Below are 23,642 nucleotides of genomic sequence, written 5' to 3' on the forward strand. Positions count from 1 at the left end.
GGTCATTCTGTCCCTGGCGGTAAAATCCGCCAGGGCCAATGACCGCGGGAGCACCGCCAACAGGCTGGCGGTGCTCCCATGGGCATTCTGACCGCGGCGGTACAGCTGCGGTCAGAAACGGGAAACCGGCGGTGTACCGCCGGTTTCCCGCTGCCCTGGGGAATCCTCCACGGCGGCGCTGCTAGCAGCGCCGCCATGGGGATTCCGACCCCCTTACCGCCATCCTGTTCCTGGCGGTTTTCGCCGCCAGGAACAGGATGGCGGTAACGGGTGTCGTGGGGCCCCTGGGGGCCCCTGCAGTGCCCATGCCAATGGCATGGGCACTGCAGGGGCCCCTGTAACAGGGCCCCACCAAGATTTTCAGTGTCTGCCATGCAGACACTGAAAATCGCGACGGGTGCTACTGCACCCGTCGCACCCTTTCCACTCCGCCGGCTCCATTCGGAGCCGGCATCCTCGTGGAAGGGGGTTTCCCGCTGGGCTGGCGCTCGCCAGCCCAGTGGGAAACTCAGAATAACCGCGGCGGTCTTTTGACCGCGCAGCGGTATTCTGCCGGCGGGACTTTGGCAGGCGGCCTCCGCCGCCCGCCAAGGTCCGAATGACCCCCTTAGTCACCTACAAACGAAAGTACTGTCATCCTGAGACCAGCAGTCTTGCTCAGAGCAAGAGTCCAAACTACGGCACACCTTCTTTGGTGAGTAGAATAGGGAACCACCTGTCATATGGAGGCACCTGAACCTGGCCTTCAGGAGGCCGAAGGTGCGTTCGATCACCCTCCTAGTCCGCCCATGGGCCTCATTGTAGCGTTCCTCTGCCCTGGTCCTGGGATTCCTCACTGGGGTCAGTAGCCATGACAGGTTGGGGTAACCAGAGTCCCCTAATAGCCACACCCGGTGCCTCTGGAGTTGACCCATCACATAAGGGATGCTGCTATTCCACAGGATGTAGGCGTCATGCACAGAGCCAGGGAACATAGCATTTACCTGTGGTATGCACTGGTCTGCCAAGCATACCATCTGTACATTCATGGAATGATAACTCTTCCGTTTCCTGTACACCTGTTCACTCCTGTGGGGGGGGGGCAGAGCTACATGGGTCCCATCAATGGCACCTACGATGTTGGGGATATGCCAAGGGCATAGAAGTCACCTTTCACTGTAGGCAAGTCCTCCACCTGAGGGAAAACGATATAGCTCCGCATGTGTTTCAGAAGGGCAGACAACACTCTGGACAACACGTTGGAAAACATAGGCTGGGACATCCCTGATGCCATGGCCACTGTTGTTTGAAATGACCCACTTGCAAGGAAATGGAGCACTGATAGCACCTGCACTTGAGGGGGGAATCCTGTGGGATGGCGGATTGCTGACATCAGGTCAGGCTGCAACTGGGTACATAGTTCCTGGATTGTGGCACGGTCAAACTTGTAGGTGATGATCAAAATTCTTTCCTCCATTGTCGACATGTCCACCAGCGGTCGGTACACCGGAGGATGCCGCCATCTCCTCAAATGTCCCAGCAGACGGTGCCTATGAAGGACAACAGCGACCACAGAGTCAAACAACTCAGAGGTATGTACCCACAGTCTACACAGAACACCATTCATACACAAAATGTGGCCTGTATTTGTGTTGTGAGACAAGGCATAGGTATGTGTGACGCAGTTGGTAATTAGGCCACGTGGGCCCCTGAAATGGCAGCTGCCTGACCTCTAAACTGGGACAGTGGGATGTGAGGTAACTGCGCTGGCATTGTACACCGTCGCGGTAGGCGGTTGAAGACTGCGGCGCAATGCTGCATTGGTTAAAATGGGACCCTATGGGTCCCAGGAGCCATTGACGATGTACGCCGGCGGTGATGGTACGCACCGCCGCGGACGTGACCGCCATTTTCTAGCTGTTGAATCACTCGATACCTGATCTTCGACAGGAGACGACCTGCACTGCAAGTGCTGCTGTGACCTCGGTCTGGAAGAGACAATGGCTCGTGCGTCTGGGGAAAGGGCCCCTGCCTTCACTGCAGAGGAGTTGGAGAAGCTCGTCGACGGGGTCCTCCACCAGTACACGCTACTCTACGGTCCTTCAGACCAACAAGTAAGTACACAGGGAGCATGTTGTATGGGCTATGCCTGTGTGGAGAGGGCTGGAAGGGGGCACAGTTCTGCGTGCATGAAGGACTGTGAATGCATGTGCCACATGGCAAAGGTAGGGATGTGGGCCACTCACTTTGACGGTGCAGTTGGTAATGACTTCTCTTCTTCCCCTGTACATGTCATGTAGGTCAGCACCCACCAGAAGAAGGATATTTGGCGTGCCATCGCCAATGACATCCGGACGCTAGGGGTCCACCACAGACGGAGCACCCGCTGCCGTAAAAGATGGGAGGACATTCACCGCTGGAGCAAGAAAATGGCGGAGGCTCAGCTGGGGATGGCCTCCTAACGTGGGAGGGGTGCCGTCGAACCATGACCCCCCTGATGTTCAGGATCCTGGCGGTGGCCTACCCTGAGTTGGATGGACGCTTGAGGGCATCACAGCAGACACAAGGGGGTGAGTACACTATCATTCAGCGGACTTTGCGCGCAGTGAAGGTGTCTGGGTGGGGGAGGAGGGCTGTGGGTTTCCCTAGGCCAGGGCGAGTTCCGTAGGCAAGGCCCCTCCGTAAGGCAGGCCATGTGGCATCCCACCTCTGTAGAATGTCAAGTACAGGTATTCATGCCCCTGTGTCATCTATAAGTGCAGATGTTGTCCATAGCCTTGTAGGCCATTTCCCAGGAATTGCATCTGTAGAGCCCAACAGCGCGACGTAGTGCAGGGGGCTGCTGTGTCTGTATTGTCCGCCATCGGTACCGGTAAGCCATGCACTCAACCTGTCTTTCTTCTTTGGTCCCCCCCCCCTTTTTGTGGTCTCCCTGTTCTTGTGTGCATTAGCATCATCAGGCAGAGGTACAGTGGCACCGGAGCACGAGGGAGCTGCATCCCACATGGCCATGGAGGGCCACACTACGGACTCAGAATACACCAGCGGGACGGAGGGCGAGGGGAGCACCATGGCGGTCACAGGATCTGCAACCAGCGATACGGACTCATCCTCCGATGGGAGTTCCCTTGTGGTGGCGGCAACATCCGTGCCCTCCACTTCTACAGGTACAGCTGCCACTCCCCCTACCAGCAGCCCCTCAGCCTTCGCCCCGTGCCCACTCACCCAGGAGGGTGGGCATCACCTTCGCCCCAGGCACCTCAGCCCCTGCCCCTGTCACCTCAGCTGCCCTCAGTGAGGAGGCCATTGACCTCCTCAGGTCCCTCACTGTTGGGCAGTCTACCATTTTGAATGCCATCCAGGGTGTAGAAAGGGAGTTGCAACACACAAATGCATTTCTGGAGGGCATTCATTCAGGTCATTCTGCCCTTCATCGAACCCTTCAAACTCTGGCCTCAGCACTAATGGCAGCCATTGGCCCTGTGTCTAGCCTCCCCCCTCCAACTTCCTCCACCCAGACCCAATCCCCCTGTACCTCTGACTATCCCAAGCACACCATCAGACCAGCCTGCACACACCTCACCACACAAGGGAAGCTCAGGCAAACATAAGCACCACACATCCCACAGGCACTCACGCAAGCATCACACACATACAGACACACCAACATCCACTGCCTCCACTGTGTCCCCCTCCTCCTCGTCTTCCTCCTCCCTCCCAGTCTCGTCTACACTCACACCTGCATGCACTACTACTACAGCCACTACGTCCCGCACCAGCACACCCACCACCACACCCCGCTCACGTGCACTCACCACCCCCACTACCATTTCCACGTCCCCTGTGTCCTCTCCCAGTGTGTCTGTGACACCCCCTCCAAAGATACACAAACGCAGACACACACCCACCCAACAGCCATCCACCTCACGACAGCCTCCAGCCCATGCACCTGCACCCAAATCCACAAAAGTTACACCTCCTACAACCACCACCTCTTCCTCCACTCCCATATCCCCTCCAGCTACCCGTCCCAGTGTCTCCAAAAATCTTTTCCTGTCCACTCTTAACTTATTCCCCCCCGTCCAACTCATAGGTCCCGTACTAGCACCTCAGCCAAAAAATCTCTGGGTCCAGTGATGCCTTTTGTTACAGGTATGTGGAGTGCACCGGCCACCAGGCCAGCCAGTGTGGCACGGAGCCACAGCACAGCCAGTCCCCCCCCTGTGAAGCACCAGAAGTTGGACAGTGCCCGGCGGGAGAGGGGAAGACTCCAGCCAGCCAAGCCGCTCACAGGGGTCCCGGGGGGAGTGTCGGCTCAGCTGTGACTCCTCCCAAGGTGGGGAAGGGGCAGAAGAAATCTCCAAAGTCTGGGAGGAGCAGCATGGCGGAGAAGACAGCCATCATCCCCGCTGCCCAGGAGGCCTCCGCCAGCCCCATCGTCACTGCCCAGGAGGCCACCGCCATCGTCACTGCCCAGGAGGCCACCGCCAGCCCCATCGTCACTGCCCAGGAGGCCACCGCCAGCCTCATCGTCATTGCCCAGGAGGCCAACGCAAGCCTCATCGCCACTGCCCAGGAGGCCCCCGCCAGAGTCACTGCCCAGGAGGCCACCGCCAGCCCCATCGTCACTGCCCAGGAGGCCACCGCCAGCCTCATCGTCACTGCCCAGGAGGCCAACGACAGCCTCATCGTCACTGCCCAGGAGGCCACCACCAGCCCCATCATCACTGCCCAGGAGGCCTCTGCCAGCCACATCGTCACTGCCCAGGAGGCCACCGCCAGAGTCACTGCCCAAGAGGCCACCGCCAGCCCCATCGTCACTGCCCAGGAGGCCACCGCCAGCCCCATCGTCACTGCCTAGGAGGCCACCGCCAGAGTCACTGCCCAGGAGGGCACTGCCAGCCCCATCTTCACTGCCCAGGAGGCCACCGCCAGAGTCACTGCCCCGGAGGCCACCGCCAGCCCCATCGTCACTGCCCAGGAGGCCTCCGCCAGCCCCATCGTCACTGCCCAGGAGGCCACCGTCAGCCCCATCGTCACTGCCCAGGAGGCCACTGCCAGCCCCATCGTCACTGCCCAGGAGGCCACCGCCAGAGTCACTGCCCAGGAGGCCACCGCCAGCCCCATCGTCACTGCCCAGGAGGCCACCGCCAGCCTCATCGTCACTGCCCAGGAGGTCACTGCCAGCCACAGCCCAGCTGGCCAGGAGGGCCCCGCAAGCCACAGCCAGCTGACCCATGAAGGACCGCCAGCCACAGCCCTGCTGGGCAATGAAGGACCGCCTTGGCAAGGACCGCTGAACAGGGCAAAGACCGTCACGGAAAGCACCGCTGAACATGTCTGACACTGGCAACTCAAGCACCGCTGAACAGGCCAAGGACCGCTGAACAGGGCAAAGACCGCCATGGAAAGCACAGCTGAACAGGTCTGACACTGGCAACTCAAGCACCGCTGAACAGGCCAAGGACGCTGAACAGGGCAAAGACCGCCATGGAAAGCACCGCTGAACAGGTCTGACACTGGCAACTCAAGCACCGCTGAACAGGCCAAGGACCGCTGAACAGGCCAAAGACCACTGAACAGGGCAAAGACCAACATGGCAAGGACCGCTGAACAGGGCAAAGACCGCCATGGAAAGCACCGCTAGCCCATTTGCGGCAGGGGCAGTGACGCAACTGGGACCGTCACGGGGTGTGTGCTGCAATCTGGGCACCAGTCTCCCTCCAGAACCAGTGGAGACATTCATCCACTCCGTCTGTCCTGCACAGGATGAAGCACTCTGGGCACCAGTCCCTCTCCAGAACCAGTGGAGAACAGCATCCACTCCGTCTGTCCTGCACAGGATGAAGCACTCTGGGCACCAGTCCCCCTCCAGAACCAGTGGAGAACAGCATCCACTCCGTCTGTCCTGCACAGGATAAAGCACTCTGGGCACCAGTCCCCCTCCAGAACCAGTGGAGAACAGCATCCACTCCATCTGTCCTGCACAGGATGAAGCACTCTGGGCACCAGTCCCCCTCCAGAACCAGTGAAGTACAGCATCCACTCCATCTGTCCTGCACAGGATGAAGCACTCTGGGCACCAGTCCCCCTCCAGAACCAGTGGAGAACAGCATCCACTCCGATTGTCCTGCACAGGATGAAGCACTCTGGGCACTAGTCCCCCTCCAGAACCAGTGGAGACCTGCATCCACTTGAGAGACTGTGGCTTTGCACTCCCCAGTATGTTACAGTGGGCAACCCACCCACTGTAGAGACTTGAGAGACTGTGGCTTTGCACTCCCCAGGATTGAACAGTGGGCAACCCACCCACTGTAGAGACTTGAGAGACTGTGGCTTTGCACTCCCAAGATTGAACAGTGGGCAACCCACCCACTGTAGAGACTTGAGAGACTGTCGCTTTGCACTCCCCAGGATTGAACAGTGGGCAAGCCACCCACTGTAGAGACTTGAGAGACTGTGGCTTTGCACTCCCCAGGATTGAACAGTGGGCAACCCACCCACTGTAGAGACTTGAGAGACTGTGGCTTTGCACTCCCCAGGATTGAACAGTGGGCAACCCACCCACTGGAGAGACTTGAGAGACTGTGGCTTTGCACTCCCCAGGATGGTACAGTGGGCAACCCACCCACTGTAGAGACTTGCGAGACTGTGGCTTTGCACTCCCCAGGATACATCAATGGGCATGGAGCCCCCTCGTGTATCTGGCGTGGTGCACTCATCCGGCTGAGGTGCCCCCCCTTCCCTTCCCCCTGAGGTGCCTGTTATATTTCGATCTTATGCCCCTGCAGTGTTCTCTCTGTTTGGATCGGGTATCTTGTGTGGGCCTCGCCCATGCATTTTGGGCCCAGTGGTCCACGGACTATGAATGGTGCAATACCTGCACTACTAATTGTGGTGTATATTTTGTTTATTGTGTATATATATATATATATGTATATATTTGCTTACTGTATTTTGATATATTACAATGGTTCCACTCATTTCCTTTTGTCTTTGCATTCTTTCCTGGGGGTTGGGGGGTGTTACTGTAATGTATAGATATGCATTGGTGTGTGTGTTGTAGTGGGTGAGGGTCGGGGTGGGGGTTGGGGTGTTGAGTGTGTGTGTCCCTGTGTTTTTGCCTCCCCCCTCCCCTATTTCGTAGGTGGAGTACTCACTGTGGTGTTTGCCGCCGGCGTTGATGATCCTCGTAGAGGAGCAGGAAGACTAGCCCTGGCAGAATATGAAGTTCCGGCTCCATGGTGCCCTCCTTCCTCATGGAGTGTGTAGAGGTGAGCGTTTTCCCTTTGAAATGGCTGTTTCCGCCGTGTTTTTATCCGCAGTGAATCCGCCCCGGAAAAGGTGGCAGATTGGTAGGTTGTGATACTATGGGTGGTACATTGTCTTCCGTCTGTCTGTTGGCGGTGACCGCCGCGCTGTTTGTTTCTACCGCCGTGGCGGTCGGAGTGTTAAAGTGGCTGTCTTTGTTGGCGGAAACCGCCACGGTCATAATTGCACATTTTTTACCGCCGGCCTGTTGGCGGTCTTACCGCCGCTTTAAAACCGTCCGCCAGGGTTGTAGTGACCACCAGAGTCTCCTCTCGTTTGGCCGGGATCTTACCCATAATTGAATGTACAGTCACTGGATTTATACCTGGTGTTACTGCATGTGGTTGTGCTGGAGCAGCACGTGCTGGGTTTGTATTTAAAGTTTGCATCACAAATTGCACTAATGTTCTGTATATTGCTGTTAATTCAATGTATAAGCGTCAAACCTCAGCTACTGCCAAATTCGCAACCATAGGATGTGGTGTATATGTGGCCAATAGGGCCAGGTAGGACCGTCATTACTTAGTGGACCTAACCTCACTGGTAATATTGTATAGGGTAGGGCACCATCAAGCCAATTATTATGTTCTTCATAAGATAGAGGTTACTCTAAATATGCATACACCCTGTATTGTCCAGGCGCGTTCGCAACTGTGTATGTGTGAAATATATTTGTGCTCCCATCAACTGCTGGAAATGTGACCCAAGAGTAAAAAAGCTCTGTTCTATAAGCTGCATGGGCATCCACCACAAACGTGACTGGACCTCCCTAGGCTGCGAGGCCATTTGCTAGTAAGTGTGCTGTGAGAGGTTGTCTCATGTTAACAGCTATTTGACCAACCTGGGGATTTGCCATCACAAAGCACTGAGTTCAGAGAAGGCACACCAAGATGTTTTTTTCCTTTTAAAGTTCAAGCTTGAACAACCGCCAGCTGAAATAGGATTACCTATAAATATAAAATATTCACAGCAATGAAATGAAAACATACACAAATGATTCTCCACTGCAATATACACAACAAATATATGTATCTATATTATAATACAAAGCAAATAATTAATAAAAATGCATCACCCTAGGACCTGTCAGGTGCTTCATCTTTCTCCTGCCAGCAAGCTGATGACCCCGTTCGACTGCGAGAAAGAGAGATCTCTCGTCTCACTTGAAATCTATATCAGGCATCCGACGTCTGAATCCTGATTGAGGTCTCTGAATCTCATACTGTCGATCAGGGTCTCTTTTATATCTTAAAAAACCGAAAAAGGAGCTTTCTGGAAAAACCCTTCCTGCTGGCAAGAAGTATTCAAACATGCTGGCTAGTTTAGGTATTCTTTGAAAATAACATGTTGAGATTTAGCCACAATCGTAAGAGGTCAAATCAAAGCAACGTCATTCACTGACGTCTGAGTACATTCTTATCAGCCAAAGCACTTGGTGAGAAAAAAGTACGAAAACAAGACAGAATGAAAACAAGGCCCAGGAATGGCTAAGAAGCCCACAGGAATGGCACAGTGAAATCTTGGCACTTTTTTTATGCCTTCTCAGGGCAGGCGATATAGTGACGCTGTGCTGTTTTCAAGGGGGCCCCCTAGCATCAAAATGTTTGAGGCTAGTCCAGCAAAGTGACACAACTGCATCACTAAATTGTGAATACAGCGCAACCATGGTGTCATAAGGGGTACAGTGTGATGCAAGCAACATACCTATCTTTTTATGTGTGGAGTTTTTGCTTTTTATATCTAGAATACATTGTAGAATTCCACCCTTGCTTTAATTGAAAGAAAGTGTTTCTAGCAGCTTAGGCTGATAGAAGGTAGCTATAGCAGAGCATGCAAAGCTCCTACTATACCCCTGGTGTCATATGCACAATATCATAAGAAAACACAATACACAGATATACTAAAAATAAAGGTACTTTATTTTTATGACAATATGCCAAAAGTATCTCAGTGAGTACCCTCAGTATGAGGATGCCAAATATACACAAGATATATGTACACAATACCAAAAATATGCAGTAATAGCAAAAGGAAGTAATGCAAGCAATGTAAAGTTACAGTAGATTGCAATAGGAGCACATAGGTATAGGGGCAACACAAACCATATACTCCAAAAGAGGAATGCGAACCACGAATAGACCCCAAACCTATGTGAGCTTGTAGAGGGTCGCTGGGACTGTAAGAAAACAGTGAGGGTTAGAAAAATAGCCCACCCCAAGACCCTGAAAAGTAAGTGTAAAGTGCACCTATAACCCCCAGAGAGCATAGAAGTCGTGATAGGGGGTTTCTGCAAGGAAGACCAACACCAGCAAAGTAACCAAAGTGGATTTCCGGACCTGAGTACCTGTGGAACAAGGGGACCAAGTCCAAGAGTCGCGACAATGTCGAGAGTGGGCAGATGCCCAGGAAATGCCAGCTGAGGGTGCAAAGAAGGTGCCACCGGATGGTAGAAGCTGTGGATTCTGCAAGAACGGAGAGGGCTAGAAACTTCCCCTTTGGAGGATGGATGTCCCACGTCGTAAGAAAGCTTGCAGAGGTGTTCCCACACAGAAAGACCGCAAACAAGCCTTGCTAGCTGCAAGGGTCGCGTTTAGGGTTTTTGGATGCTGCTGTGGCCCAGGAGGGACCAGGATGTCGCCACTTGGATGAGGAGACAGAGGGAGCGCCCAGCAAGTCAGGGAGCCCTCGCAGAAGCAGGCAGCACCCGCAGAAGTTCCAGATCAGGCACTTGGAAGAGGAGTGAACCGGAGTCTCACGACGCCGGAGGACAACTCAGAAGGTTGTGCACTGCAGGTTAGAGTGTCGGGGACCCCGGCTTGGCTGTGCATAAAGGAAATCCTGGAAGAGTGCACAGGAGCCAGAGCAGCTGCAAATCACGCGGTACCCAGCAATGCAGTCTAGCGTGGGGAGGCAAGGACTTACCTCCACCAAACTTGGGCTGAAGAGTCACTGGACTGTGGGAGTCACTTGGACAGAGTTGCTGAGTTCCAGGGACCGCGCTCGTTGTGCTGAGAGGGGACCCAGAGAACCGGTGATGCAGTCTTTTGTTGCCTGCGGTTGCAGGGGGAAGATTCCGTCGTCCCACGGGAGATTTCTTCAGAGCTCCTGATGCAGAGAGGAGGCAGGCTATCCCCAGAGCATGCACCACCAGGAAACAGTCGAGAAGGCAGCAGGAGAAGCGATACAAGGTTGCAGTAGTCGTCTTTGCTACTTTGTTGCGGTTTTGCAGGCGTCCTGAGCAGTCAGCGGTCGATCCTTTGGCAGAAGGTGAAGAGAGAGATGCAGAGGAACTCGGATGAGCACTTGCATTCGTTATCTAAAGAATTCCCCAAAGCAGAGACCCTAAATAGCCAGAAAAGGAGGTTTGGCTACCTAGGAAGTAGGATAGGCTAGCAACACAGGTAAGAGCCTATCAGTAGGAGTCTCTGACGTCACCTGCTGGCACTGGCCACTCAGAGCAGTCTAGTGTGCCAGCAACACCTCTATTTCCAAGATGGCAGTGGTCTGGAGCACACTGGAGGAGCTCTGGGCACCTCCCCTGGGAGGTGCAGGTCAGGGGAGTGGCCACTCCCCTTTCCTTTGTCCAGCTTCACGCCAGATCAGGGCTGGGGTATCCCTGAACCGGTGTAGACTGGCTTATGCAGAGATGGGCACCATCTGTGCCCATCAAAGCATTTCCAGAGGCTGGGGGAGGCTACTCCTCCCCAGCCCTGACACCTTTTTCCAAAGGGAGAGGGTGTAACACCCTCTCTCTGAGGACGTCCTTTGTTCTGCCTTCCTGGGCCAAGCCTGGCTGGACCCCAGGAGGGCAGAAACCTGTCTGAGAGGTTGGCAGCAGCAGCAGCAGCAGCTGCAGTGAAACCCCGGGAAAGGCAGTTTGGCAGTACCCGGGTCTGTGCTAGAGACTCGGGGGATCATGGAATTGTCTCCCCAATGCCAGAATGGCATTGGGGTGACAATTCCATGATCTTAGACATGTTACATGGCCATGTTCGGAGTTACCATTGTGACGCTATACATAGGTAGTGACCTATGTATAGTGCACGCGTGAAATGGTGTCCCCGCACTCACAAAGTCCGGGGAATTTGCCCTGAACGATGTGGGGGCACCTTGGCTAGTGCCAGGGTGCCCACACACTAAGTAACTTAGCACCCAACCTTCACCAGGTGAAGGTTAGACATATAGGTGACTTATAAGTTACTTAAGTGCAGTGGTAAATGGCTGTGAAATAACGTTATTTCACTCAGGCTGCAGTGGCAGGCCTGTGTAAGAATTGTCAGAGCTCCCTATAGGTGGCAAAAGAAATGCTGCAGCCCATAGGGATCTGCTGGAAACCCAATACCCTGGGTACCTCAGTACCATATACTAGGGAATTATAAGGGTGTTCCAGTATTCCAATGTGAATTGGTGAAATTGGGCACTAGCCTGTTAGTGACAATTTAGAAAGCAGAGAGAGCATAACAACTGAGGTTCTGGTTAGCAGAGCCTCAGTGAGAAAGTTAGTCATCACACAGGGAACACATACAGGGCACACTTATGAGCATTGGGGCCCTGGCTGGCAGGGTCCCAGTGACACATACACTAAAACAACATATATACAGTGAAATATGGGGGTAACATGCCAGGCAAGATGGCACTTTCCTACAAACAGGCCTTCAAAGAGCATAGAACAGAAAGGAATGACAACCAGGCCACCCGCTCAACCTGTATCCCACAGACAGATGGCAGGCCCAGGAAAGGAATTTGCAGCTGTCCAGAGGGGGAGTGCTAATGGAAATATGCCCCACCAGTGGGTTGGTATGAGCAGATCTTGTTCCTCCAGAGGAAAATAATTCATCTTGGAATTTTAATTTAAAAGTGCAGTGCATTATGGGACAGGAAGAAGCCACACTTTGGAGGTAGTTGTCATGCTTTTGGGTGTTATGCTTTCAGTCTTCAGTCTGTTCTGCATGGGAACAGTCTAGCCCGAACTGCTAGGCCAGGTCCTCCCTGGACCGGAAACAAGCATCCAAGGACTGGTGACTGGATATCACACCTCATTAGATAGCATAGCTTGACTTCAGTGGCATGGTGAGCACGGGATCACGTCTGGGCATAACCCGTCCCTCTTAGGGCAACAAATGAAAACAGAGCAAGAGGTGGACGGAACGCTCAGCAATGTCAAAAACTCAACCCCCAGTACAGAGTACTGGGCCTAAATTCATCAATGTTTGACATTGATCAGCATTCAGTCTATCAATTGTTCTTTTGAATTAGTCTCAAACACCACTAATTTCTGTGGGACGAATCCCAATCTATCGTTATTTTGCACTCCACTGAACCTCAGATTGGCCCCAGCCATATGCAAGCCACCTCAGAGTGGACCTAATCATATGTAAATCAGTCTTAATTCTGCTCCAATGGGAGCAGTCCAACCCAAACGTACAGGCCAGGCCCTCCCTGAACTGGAACACAAGGAACCGAGGAGTGGTTTTGCTGTTGTTAGAGCTCATCAGCCAGGCATATCCAGGGACACAGTGTGCATGGACTCACCTCTAGGCATTCTCATCCCTCTTAGGACAACACACTGAAGTATGCAGTAACTGATGGATGGAATGCTTGAATTAATCTCAGCCATTGGCAATCACTTAGGCTGCATCCAATTGTTATTTTGCATACCATGCCATATGCAAATCAGCCTTGACCATTCTCCCATAGGAACAACCCATCCACAACTGCCAGGACCAGTTTTGCTCTTGTTAGAGCTCATCAGCCAGGCATATCCAGCAACACAGTGTGCATGAGAGCCACCTCCCATCCCTTTTAGGGTGACATAATGAAAATATAAAAAACGTGAAGGATGGAATGCTTGTAGTAAACTCAGCCACAGGTAGTTACTCAAGATGCATCCTAAAACATAGTTATTGTTCAAACCATGTCATCTCAGTTTGAGCCCAGTCATAAGCAAACTATTCTTGACCCTACTCTGATGGAACAGTCCAGCCTGAACAGTAAGGACAGGCCTTCCCTGATCCAGAACACAAAAAAACAAAGACTGGTTTCACTCTTGTTAGAGCTCAATAGTCAGGTATAGTTTGGTTACAGTGGCACAGTATGCTTGGGACTCATGTCTGTGAATACCTTTGCCACTCAGGGAGACACACAGAAGTATGCCAAAAGTGATGGATGGAGTGGTTGAATAATTTCAGCAAGTTGTAGTTATTTGGGGTTGTATACCAATTCTTCATTATTTTGCACACCATGCCACCTCAGTTTGGACCTAGCGGCATAAAAATGAGTCTGCACCCTGCCCTAAATGCAACAGTCTACCAGAATTGCCAGATCAGCTTCTCCCTTTACCTGAAAAGAAGCAACCAAGGACTAGTTTAAATTATTTTAGCGTTCATCATCCAAGTATAGTTTGGTACCAGTGGAACAGTGTGCACAGGACCCAAGTCTGGGCATACTCATCACACTTTGGGTGACAAATAGAAGCATACCAAAAGTGATGGATGGGATGCTTGAATTTATTTAAGCTACTGGTAATTCCTCAGGCTGCATCCCATTGTTATTCTGCCCACCATGTCAACTCATTTTTTCCCATCTATAGATAAATCATTGTTGACCCTCCTCCAAGGAAACAGATCAGCCCAAACTGCTAGGCCAGGTCCTCCATGAACCGAAACACATGCAACCCAGAACTGGTTTCGCTCTTGTTAGAGATTATCAGCCAGGTATAGCTCGGTTACAGTGGCACAGTGTACATGAGACCCACAGCTAGGCATACCTGTCCCACTTAAGGCATCAAATTGAAGTATTCAAAAAGTGATGGATGGACTGGTTAGATTAATTTCAGCCACTTATAATTACTTTTGCCGCATGCCAATCCATGCACACTGTGCCACCTCAGTTTAGACCCAGCCAATCGCAAATCAGTCTTGACCCTGCTCCAGTGGGAATAGTCCACCCCAAATTGTCAGGGCAAGTCCTCCATTAACCGGAACACAAGCATCCGAGGACCTGTTTTACTCTTGTTAGAGATAATCAGCCAGTTACAGCTTGTTTCCAGTGCCACAATGTGCACAGGACACACATCTGGGCATACCCATCTCGCATAAGACCGCACAGTGAAGTATAAAACAGTGATAGCTGGAATGCTGAAATTAATAACAGCCACTGGTGAATACTGTGGCCTTATCCCAAGCCATTCTTGTTTGGCACACCATGCCGCCTCAGTTTGGACCCAGTTTAGACCCATCCACATACAAATCAGTCTGCACCTTGCTCCAATTGTAGCAGTCCAGCCCGCTCTGACCGTCCAGGTCTTCCCTGAACCGTAACACAAGAAACCGAGCACCTGTTTTGAGCAGATCAGCCAGGTATAGCTTAGATCCCATGCAGAGCTCGTCCCTGGAACCAAGTCTGGGCATACCTCTCCCACCTAGGGTGACACTGAAGAAAACAACAAGTGATGGATAGAATGCCTGATTTATTCTCAGCCACTGGTAATTATTCAGGGCCGCATGCCAATCTATTGTTATTCTGCACACAATGCCACCACAATTTGGACCCTGACAGCTGCAAATCGGTCTTGGCCCTTCTACATTGGGACAGGTATTCCCTAACGTTCACAACCAATGCAGGAACGGTTCAGCTCTAGTTAGAGCTCACCACTAAAGGTGATGGATGCAATCTTTGAATTCATCACTGCTTGCCCCATTGGTGTCCCATTAGTGGCACTTCCTCAGCAGTGCTCTGCACTATAACTCTTGTCAGTACTGAGAGATTTGTCTCCCACCACTATATACTAGTAGTAACTTTTTTTGTAGGAACTTCCAACCACTGCTGGAGACGTGTAAGTTTGCAATATGGTATAAATTTGCACACGAAAATGGTGAATTGATACAAAGTGAAGAGTTACACAGTAGTGTAGTTCTAAATATATGTATGAGTGTATCTATGTTTGTATATTTAGCTCTGTGAATAGGGACCAATAAGTGTCTTTCTTTCATACATATGACAACTGTGGAATAGTGGTTTATTTAGGCTAGTCCCATCTTTTCCTCTAAGGCTGTATAAAGGGTACTTTCTTCTACATGAAGTCATAAGGTAGTGTTTGAAACAGGTTCAACAACAGGTTAACTATGGTAAAAATCCTTCTTCAGAAGCTCCCACAGAAAGACATGCGACTTTCAATCGAAAGAGGATAAGTGATGTGTACCAGTGAAATAGTTAATCTCCAAGGCTTTGAGATTTGAGAGATGTGACCACTGAGAACACAAGTAATGACAAAGCCAATAGGTCTTTCCTATACAAGATCTATAGGCTTTAGCAATGTGTTTTGCCATGTTGTACACCAGTGTGGCTGCTGTTCAGCATGGCTAGAAGTTAGTGGCTTGAAGTATCAGAGTGGAGTGGGGGAGTTGAGTGTGGATTTGTTGGAATGTTGTTAAGTGGAGTAGGAAGAGAAGAGGGGAGTAGAATTCAGTGGCAGAGTGCGGTGGAGTGGAATGGTGTGGGTTGGGTAGGAGTGTATTGAAGCAGTGAGGTCAATTGAACTGTGGAAGAGTGGGATGAATTGAGTGGAGTCAGGTGGTTTGGATTGGTGTGGGGTGGTTTGGATTGGTGTGGGGTGGATTGGATTGGAGTGGGGTAGATTGAAATTGGGTGGGGTGGAGGGGATTCGGGTGAATTTGAGTGGGATGGATTAGACTTGATTGGGGTGGGTGGTTTGGATTTGAGGGATTGGGCTGAGTTGGGGTGGATTAAATTAGGGTGGTGTGGATTAGATTGGAGTGGGGTAGATTAGATTGGAGTGGGGTAGATAGGACTGGGATGGGGTTAATTGGTTTGTAGTGGGGTGGATTGGATTGGAGTGGCGTGGATTGGATTGGATTGGGGTGAGGTGGATTGAAGTGGAATGGGCTGGATGGATTAGAGTGGGGTAAATTGAACTGGAATTGGGTGGGGTAGATTGGTATAGAGTGGGTGGAATGGAGTAGAGTGTTGTGGATTGGACAGAGTGAGGTGGATTGAAGTGGGGTGTAATGGTGTGTTCTGGAATGTGGTGGATTGGATTGGAGTGGGGTGGATTGAAATATGATGGGATGATTGGGGTGTGGTGGGCTGCAGTGGGATGGACTGGAGTGAGGTGGGTGGATTGAATTGGAGTGGGTGGGGTATGTTGGATTGCATTGGGGTTGCTTGGATTAGAGTGGACTGGAATGGAGCAGGGTAGAATGCATTGGGGGGGTGGGTTGTAGTGGGGTGGAGTGGATTGAATTTGAGTGGGGTGGGTTGGAATGGGGTAGGCTTGTGTATTGGACTGGAGTAGGGTGGATTGGAGTCAGTGGATTGAAATAGGGTGGGGGACTGAATGGGATGGATTAGATTGGGGTGGGATCGGGTAGGGAAGATTGGATTGGGGTGTATTGGAATGGTGTGGGGTGGATTGATTGGACTGTATTGGGCTGAGGTGGAGTGGATTAAAGTGGATTGTATTGACGTGGGACTAACTGTAGTAGTGTGGGTTGATTGGGTATTGGCAGACTTGAATGGAGTGGGGCTGTTTGGATTGGAGCAGGGTGGGTTGGATTGATGTAGGGTGGGTTGGATTGGAATAGGGTGGGTTGGATTGGAGTGAGATGGGTTGGAGTGGATCAGACAGGAGTGGGGTGGACTGGACTGGAGTGGGGTGGATTGGACAGGAGTGAAGTTGGGTGGATGGATTGGGAAGAGGTGTATTGATTGGAGTGTGGTAGATTGGACTGGGCTAAAGTTAGGTGGATTGGGTTGGTGTGGGGTGGACTAGATTGTAGTGAGGTGGATTGTAGTGGATTGGAGTGGGGTGAATTGAGATGGAGGGATACATTGGTTTGGGGTGGTTTGAGGTGGATTGGATTGTAGTAGGGAGATTCTTTTGGATTGGAGTGGTATGTTTGGGATTGGCGTGGGGCAGGTTGTTTTGGATTAAAGTATTGCAGACTGGAGTGGGCAGATTGAAATGGATTGGACTAGGGTAGGTTGCTCTGGACTGAAATGGGGCAGATTGGAGTTGGTCAGATTGTTTTGGATTGGAGTGGGGCAGATTGTTTTGAATTGGAGTGGGGCAGATTGGAGTGGGGCAGATTGTTTTGGATTGGAGTGGGGCAGATTGTTTTGGATTGGACTGGGGCAGATTGGAGTAGGGCGGATTGGAGTGGGACAAACTGTTTTGGATTGAAGTGGAGCAGACTGGAGTGGGGCAGATTGTTTTAGAATTGAGTAGGGCAGATTGCATTTGAGTGGATAGGAGAAAGTGGATTGGAATGGGCTGGGTTGAGTTGGTGTAGGGTGGATTGTTTTGGACTGGAATGGAGAAAATTGGTATACGGAAGATTGGAGTGGTACAGATTGTTTTGGATTGCAGTGGGGCAGATTGGAGTGGGGCTGATTCGAGTGGGACAGATTGTTTTGGATTAAAGGGGAAAGATTGGAGTGAGGTGGGCTAGAGTGGGGCAGATTGTTTTGGATTGGAGTGGAAAAGATTGTTTTGGATTGCTGTGGTGAAAATTCGAGTGGGGCAGGTTGTTTTTTTGATTGGGGCAGATTGGTGTGGAGCAGAATGTTTTTGAATGGAGTGGGGCAGATTGTTTTGGACTGGAATGGGGCAGAGTGGAGTGGGGTAGATGGGAGTGTGGCATAATGTGTTGGATTGGAGTGGGGCAGATTGTTTTGGATTGGAGTGGGTTGGAATATTTTGGAGTGGTGCAGATTGTTTTGGAATACAGTGGGACAAATTGAATTGGGGCAGTTAAGGTTGGGTTGGAGTGGGTTGGATTGGGTTGTGTGGTTTGGACTGGATCAAGGTAGACTGGTGTGGGACAAGGTGGGGTGGATTGAAGTGAATTGTAGTGGGGCAGATTGTAGTGGGGTGGATTGGGATGTACTGCACGATTATGTGTTAAAGCATCATTTCAGAAATTACACATAATAAAGAAACAATGTTGCCTTACAAGATAATCGTCATCTTTTGAGAAGAGTGCCCACAAGCAAAAACAAAAGAAAACATGAGTGGAAAGTGAGAAAAGACAACTTCCCAAAGTAAAAGAAAGTTAGCTATAACATATAAAACTTTGCAACTTTGTTTATCCTGCTGGGCACGTTTTCACCAGTTATACAGCTTCTGTTTGCAGGGCACTATAAGTTAAAAAGAACAAAATAGTACCTCTATCACGTCAGTAGCAGCGGACGGGCACTGATTAAGTTGAATCAGTGCATGGTCCCTGCTCCACAGAGAGGAACGGAAAAGATGCTAGGCTTGCAGTGGCAAACTACGAGGCGGTAAAGAAGATTGCCATGCAAGATAACAAATGGTGAGCAATAGGCAGGTTCCAAGCCCTTTACTGTATACAACAGAGTCTTGCAAAGGAGACGTCTGCACTAGCGCATGCACTCACAGTTTCATCCCTGAGAAGGAGTGGTGATTTGGTCTCAGTAAGTTGCAGGAGTGATTCCATGGAAACAGTATGATAACACAATAGAGTAAATAAACCATGTGCAATATAGTTACATTTCAAAGTCCTTGGTAAAAACATGAAAAATGCATACTCAAGAAAAACATTTCAATAAACCCGAAAACTAATTAATCAAAAAAAAAATCACATTATACCTGGATTTACCCATAAAAATAGCACCCCTTCACTTTTTTCTATATACGGAAATGCATTTGAATTAAGCTATACAATTATTAAAGAAAATGTGATATTTAAACGTTATTCTAATTTAAGAAACACGCCAAAAAATGTAATCACGTAAAAAGAGGTAATTGCATTCGGTGGTTTTGACAGTTGGTAAAGCACTCCTTCATTAGACTGGACATTTAAAAAATAAAGCTCTAATAAACTGACTTTGCAAAGCTGTCAGACTAGGACAGAAAAGCCGTATCTTGGCTCTGCAAAGTTGACAAACAGGTTGAAAACAAATCATGTCTCTTTTAATACATATGCTTTTTCCAGTAGGGATTTTCCCAAATGTGTACGAATGGGCGGATAATTGCTTGAAGATAAAAGTATACTACACCTCATCTTACATGAGAACAATTCAATTGCAATCTTTTGATCCCTAAACAGTGTTGTTTATCTCTCTGAAAGCTTTTTATCTGTGATATTTTCTTTAATCTTTTATCGAACTCCCAGACTGTTAATGTTTCTTTCAAAAGAGAATTCCTTCCATAAAACCTTTTCAATACATTTTCGGAGCTGATAAATAGTCATAAAACTTATTGTATAATTTGACACTAAGGCCAAAAATTTCCCTCATTAATCTTAGATGATGACATAACTTCTATTGCATTTATTGTCATTGTAAACCCCAGCACTGAAGGGAACTACTTTGTGTGTGGAAGAGCCACTTGCAAAATGCCAGAATTACATCATAATAACTAAAGACGTAAGGGGGCTGACCATTTTCCCATGCTGCATGTTGTAGCTGAGGGCAGGCTGAGAGCTCCTATAACTAGGGGGCTGATTTAAGTGTCCCTAGCGGCTCCTTGCGCCACATTAGCATCATTTTCCTTGATGCTAATGTGGCCCAACGAGGCCAAAATCACGGCACCAAATTTACAAAGTGGTGCAATGCATGCATTGCGCCACTTAGTAACCCTTTGCTCTACGTTATGTCTGCACCAGTCATAATGTATGCAAAGTGGGCATTCCCCCGTTAGGGGGGCCAAAAAAATGACGCAAAGAAATCTAAAAGATTTCTTTGCACCATTTATTTAGAAACTTTTAATGCTTGCTCAGAGCAGGCATTAAAAGGAGGCCTCAATGGGCATTTCAGGATTAGTGTACATTTTTTTTACACTAATCATGCAAAGCTCCAAACGAGTGTCAACATTTTTAACACTAACTACCGCAATGGTGCACCATAGCTTAGATACGGGGTACACATGAGGGCGTTAGGGGGGTACTAAGGGTTGCAAGAAAAGTGGCGCTGCACTGGGTGCAGCACCACTTTTCTTAAATCAGGGCCTAAAGGGCATATTTAAGAGTCCCTAGCACCACCGAAGCGTCATATTTCCTGACACTCCAGTGGCTCAATGCCCTGCGCCATATTTATAAGGTGGCTTTAAGCCATTTTTTGTGGCTTAACACCAGCTCGTAAATACGGCTCCTTCACATTAAGCACTTTGCTTGGAAGTGGCTTTCAATGGGTGTTGCGGTGGGCGTGCCACAGCACACCCATCTCATTCTGACGCTGCCTCAGATTTCCGAGTTTTGGTAAACCTGAGGCAGTGCCAAAATCTAACGCTACCCAAGGCACACAAGACATTCTGCAGCACACATAGAAAGATCTAATCACCATTTTAGATTGTTTTTGTGGAGAAAGGTGTCCCTTTCTTGTCAAAAACTATTTCCCACTCAATGCAGCCATCCTTGCACTATGGTGCAAGGGTTGCTGCATTAGCACAAAACAGCAAATTTAGCAACGGCGCAGGAGGAAACACAGGGGTGCTCTGTATGCTAGTAAATATGGCACATCTCTGCGATTTGAAAATTATGGTGTGTGATGCTGCCAAGTTTGTCGCAGTGCTGCACACCATCATTTTCTGCTAAATCTGGCTCTATGTTAGGCAAATAATTGTAGTAAAGTCGAAAGATCTTGACTAATGCCACTGTTAAAGAGAGGGCATGAGACCATCTTTAAGCGGACACAGGTTAAGGATTTAAGATGCTTATTGTGCCATAGATTCAAATAGGGTGACCACCTGTCAGTAATTTTAATGGACTGTCCGCAATTTCACCCTAATGTCCATCATAAAAGTTTTATCGGATGGCATTTGTCCGTAATTTTGGCCTTTGAGCCAAAGGACAAAATAAATGAGAATTCCCCAGCTGCAGTGGAAGCGAGGGAGTCTCTTTAACTGTTTTCACAAGGGAGGGGTATACACATAAACAAACAACAAGCTTTCTTAGCAGGGTGCCTGCTTCCCAGAAAGAAATGCAAATCTGTGCATTTGGTTAAATCTGCAATCCTAAGAGCTCCACTGGAGCCAGGGGCATAGCCTGATCAGTAAGATTGGTAGGGGTGGAGGGTGGGTGATTTTCTGATTTTCCCACAATAACGATTGCATGACAAGCAGAGCACATGGGGGCCTAGAGAGTCAGTGAAAAAAGAGACAAATGCGGTTTGGTAGGGGTACTAATTGAGAGAAAACATAATATTTTGTAAAACAACCAACATTTTTGACGACTTTCAAAGCAGAGATTGAGAAGGTTTGTGTGTGTTTTTGTCTGTGTTTATGTAAAATTTCCTTGTGAAATCAGACAGACACCTGACTGAAAGCACCTGTATCCAACAATTTTCCAGAAAATATATTTACTAGGGGGGGTGTAACACCCCAAACCCCCTCACTGGAGCTACGCCCCTGTCTTGAGCCAGGACAGACCTTCATTGATGGCATCACTTGAAGCTTCCTGTGACAAAAGTGTTTTCTTTTTGAGAAGTACTGTAAGGGTGCCAGAAGCTGAGCTGTGGAGTGCATGTTTATTATAGACAGTTATTAAAAAAAGGTTTGCATTATGTGTAATCTGTTTATTAGTGAAAAATATACTTTAACTCTTTTTATCTTAACCTACATTTCTATTCACATTTTGTGTCAGACTATATTATACTCTGTGTAATGCATGTTTAAAATGATGACTTACACATTCAGTGTGCCTTCAGGGACCTCATAGCTCCAAAAATATGTCACTTTTTCGTGTTACACCAAAAATTATTCAATTCATTGGACCTCTGGTTTCACAAATAGTCAACTCTAGTGATTACATTAACCAATAGAGGTTTCATGACATAAAAAAAGTGCATTTCCCATTGAATAATTTAACTCTCATTTACTTTTCATTCAATATCTGTTTTATTTTATCTGTAGTTTCTTGATGGTGAAAGATCTAAAAAATAGTTACAGAATATTTTGTTCTTTTTAACAGTGCCTTTGATTCTGCCTCCAAATCACTGACCCCGTGCCCATTGCAGTATTCATATGTTTTTTAATGCAGTTCGACTGATGCTTTGAATAGTTATGTAGGCCCAGATGTAATCTTTTTTTCATGCAAAGCAGCAGAACAACTTGCAGCGATGCATGAAGGAAGAGGGCAGGAATATGCCTTACAAAAATATGGCACATTGCTGTCCTCTACCTGCACCAGCACACAATCTGCAGCCTATCGCCCACACAGGTACCCCTGCACCACCTCACTACCTCAATCAACTCCAACCCACTCCACCCTATTCCAGCCCACTCCACCCCACTCTACGACACTCTCTGCTACTGAACCACTTAACTCTACTCCCCTCTACTCAATTCTATGACACTCTACTCCCCTTCTCCATTCTGACACTACATACCACTAACATTTGGCAATGCTGAACAGCAGCCACACTGGTGTACAACATGGCAAAACACATTGCCAAAACCAATAGTTCTTGTATAGGCGAAACCTATTGGTTTGCCAATGCTTGTTCTTTTGTAGTTATTGTGTCAAATTATCCAGTGGCATGTATTTATTTAACATAGTGTACTATTAATTTTACAGAATTGTATAAAAACACTGTCCTCTAGTTTTAAAAGAGATTGAGAAAAATAAATTAATCTAGTCAGTGGCTTAAGTGCACTGTGTGTGACTAGGAAGCCTGGGTTCAAATCCTGGATTCCCTGCATGACTAATTTGTGTGACCTAAGTCACATCAATTAATTTTGTGTATAATTTACTCGATAGTGATATTTGAAAGCACTTTCAAGTAATTCATTTTAATATGGAGTGTGAGCAAAAACGCACTTAAATGTTTTATTAGCCTGTAATGTTCCACCGTCCATAACAATAATATTGGTCATGATGTAAGGTACACCAGATAATTGGTTCACTGTGTTCACTCAGGGTGCTGTCAAGAAGGAGGGTTAATGAATGTTTTAATGTCTACGTTTAGAAACGTTCACTTTATATAAATGTAAATGTTGTGATCGAATGTACTAAATTGAAACACTAAAAGATTTTATTGTTGTATGACAAAAGAGGTTACATAACAGGATAGAAGCCAGGTAGGTAGCAACAGATTTCATAATACATTTGCAGAAGAACAATGCTGGGATACATACATTTATGACAAGTTAGTACATACGTTTTACATTTTTCTGTGTAACAAACTGATCCATAATAAACTGTCCCTCCATCTCCCGCCAAGTTGATGCTGCGTTACCTTTCAGCATAGGGAAGCAGAGCAATGAACCCTGTGGAGCTTAGAACAATGTGTTCTAGCGGGGAAATCATGACAGTGTGTCAGAGATGGGTGCCCTTAGACCATTGCCTTGTGTATTTGCCTAGATGTGGCAAGAA

Source organism: Pleurodeles waltl, chromosome 1_2 (genome assembly GCF_031143425.1).
Source record: "Pleurodeles waltl isolate 20211129_DDA chromosome 1_2, aPleWal1.hap1.20221129, whole genome shotgun sequence".
NCBI lineage: Eukaryota > Metazoa > Chordata > Amphibia > Caudata > Salamandridae > Pleurodeles > Pleurodeles waltl.